The following is a 2,628-nucleotide window of genomic DNA, read 5'->3' as shown; positions in this document are numbered from 1 at the left end:
ATTCATTTATCAGTTCCATTTCAGCTTTATATCCATAAGTTTTCTAGTGCATTAAAAAAATCAGCTTGTAATCTTCATTCTGAATGCATTGACATTTCAGCTTACTTAGTATTATCTTTGAGTGCACCCCAAAACTGGGAAAGCCCTTTTCTGGGCATTGTGCAGTCAGTGAGAGGAGATGTATCTAATTTCCCCCTCTTGTGGTACTTTAATATAAATTAAAATTCATGCAAACATGACAAGTTGTGTGGTACTTTTTACTGTGTTGGTGGATGATGCAAACATAATCCTCATTATTATTAATCTTTACATTCTTAACAAGTTTATCTTTATAGGAGTTTCTTAGTTTTGATTGGAATTAAATTATTTCATGCAGTTCCAAATTGACAAGTAATATGGTAAAGTGGGAAGGGCACTGGATTTGGGAGTCAAGTTCAAATGGGTTCAAATTTTTGTTCCTACATGTGGTCCATTGCTGTGACCACAGGCAAGTAACTTTAACCTATCTGGGAGCTAAACATTTGCACTACTGCACAAGGATACTGTAAGGAGTGAACTTTTAAAAATGTTAATGCACTACAGACATCTGAAATGTTTAAGATCTTACCACAGAACAATGCATGTCACACAGCAAATGCTTTCTTTTAAGAGTTATGGGGTTTAATTTTAAAGACTGGCATTAACTGAGAGCAAAAAAAAATTTGCTTATTTTTATCTTCCTTATTTTAGGCATCAGGTTACAAAGCATCCTGGTTTTTCATGAGATACATTAATGTTAGTTTAAAGAAGGGTTTTTAAACCATTAAGTCAAATATCACCATTGATATAAATTTGGCACACTTACATGTAAAAATCTAAGGAATTAAAATACTCCTTTTTATAATCACCTGTCCTCCCATATGAATTCCTGTTTGCATTATTGTGCAGGCTCTAATCTTAGAAATGAAGAACAAGTCAACATTAATAATTTACAAGGGAGTCTTAAGCAAAAAGTCAGAGCAGTTGGAAATCATATTTCATAAGTGCTTCTCAACCGTTGCATATTTTGTACAATATTTCTCCCTTCAGCAGCTGAATTATCAGTTGGTACAATAATAATGATGGAATAAGTGCTTGTTATGTCTCCTCCTTGTTTGGGCTCTCCATAATCCTTCCCTCTCTCAACGAAGTGCTTCATACTACAGAATTACTTTAAGGCTCAGTATTCTTGATGAAACAATATTGGTGGGGTTTTTTCTTTGGGAGGGGGGGAGGATTAAAAAAAAAAAGTATTGTAGTATACTGGAAAGAGGTTAGGTGGTTTCAAATTCCAGCGCTTTACTAGGCTGTGTGACCTCGGATAGGTACCCAGTTTCCTAATCTGTAAAATGGAAATATATGCATTACTTACCTGATTGGGTTGGGAGAATAGAAGAAAATGAATGCAAAATATAAACTAATATAGAAGTGCAAGCTATTATAGTTTTGATAAAATAAATCTCTTTAGATTATAAAAGTAAAAAATGTCTGGACTAATTTTATTACAATGGCACCCATTCCTCCTGTTTTGTGGAAGAGAAAGAAAAGTTCTTTGTATTTTAAAGTTTGGTCAACTTTTGTATATTTATATTGCTAATTATCTCTTAAGTGTGGCATTTAGGTTCCTCAGCCTCGTGAGAGGATGAGGCAAAGTACTTGACTGAATCGCAAAATGGCTTCCTCCCCACAAAAGGCAAGATCAGACTTACCAGATTTTCTAGTTGTAAGATGGAAGGTTCCAGAATAAAAAATTAAAGTTCATATAAAGACAATGAATCCTGACCACATAGCAAACAGAAGTTAATAAAATGAAAAAGGAACTTAAAAATGCATTCTATCTAAATTGGTGTGAAAATACTAGAAAACATCCAAGAATTAAGTAAGTCTTATGTTTCTCTTGGGTAATCCTAAAATAGCAAAACCGCCAGTAGCTGGTTTCAGTCTACTTTATCCACATATTCTAGGCATGTATGTTTTGCATTCTGGCATGTACTAAAGAGCATTTGTCAAATTCTATTATAAAATAACTTTATGGCAGTCATACAATAACAATTTCCATATTTGAAATTGTTTCTTTGAATGAACACTTAAAAGTTTTGAAAACCTTTTCTTTTGCTTTTAAAAATAATGCAGCAATTCCTCTCAACATTACTAGATCAATTATACTTTAAGAGCACTTTTCAGTCACAAAACCTTTCAGTGGATGTTTAGCAAATCAAGTACACTTTACACTTTTTATTTAGTTTGGGGAGTTTAGGAATACTAGCTTAAGAAAGGTGTAAACAAGGCTAGAGAATGACCTCATAACTGTGCAAAACCACTACCTTTCAAAAATGTAATTAAATGGTCTTGAAAAATCAGTTCATCTCACTCTAACCTCACCCCCCCAAATGGTAGCAAAAGGAATAGCCAGATTTTGGTATTAGTAAAGAAAGTTTTAGCACCACTATTCTACACTAAAAATAATAGCTAATCATAATCCTTTGATTGAAGCTCTCTCTCTTTTAAAGTAAAGGGAAGAACCCATAAAAGAAAATTTACACTTGGTAATAAATGGATCATGCTACTTCAAATTGCCAATGACAAGATGAAAACAGCAAGGAGAATACA

Source organism: Dromiciops gliroides, chromosome 1 (assembly GCF_019393635.1).
Source record: "Dromiciops gliroides isolate mDroGli1 chromosome 1, mDroGli1.pri, whole genome shotgun sequence".
Classification (NCBI taxonomy): Eukaryota; Metazoa; Chordata; class Mammalia; order Microbiotheria; family Microbiotheriidae; genus Dromiciops; species Dromiciops gliroides.
The sequence above is the reverse complement of the archived record's forward strand: the minus strand, read 5'-3'. Positions refer to the sequence as shown.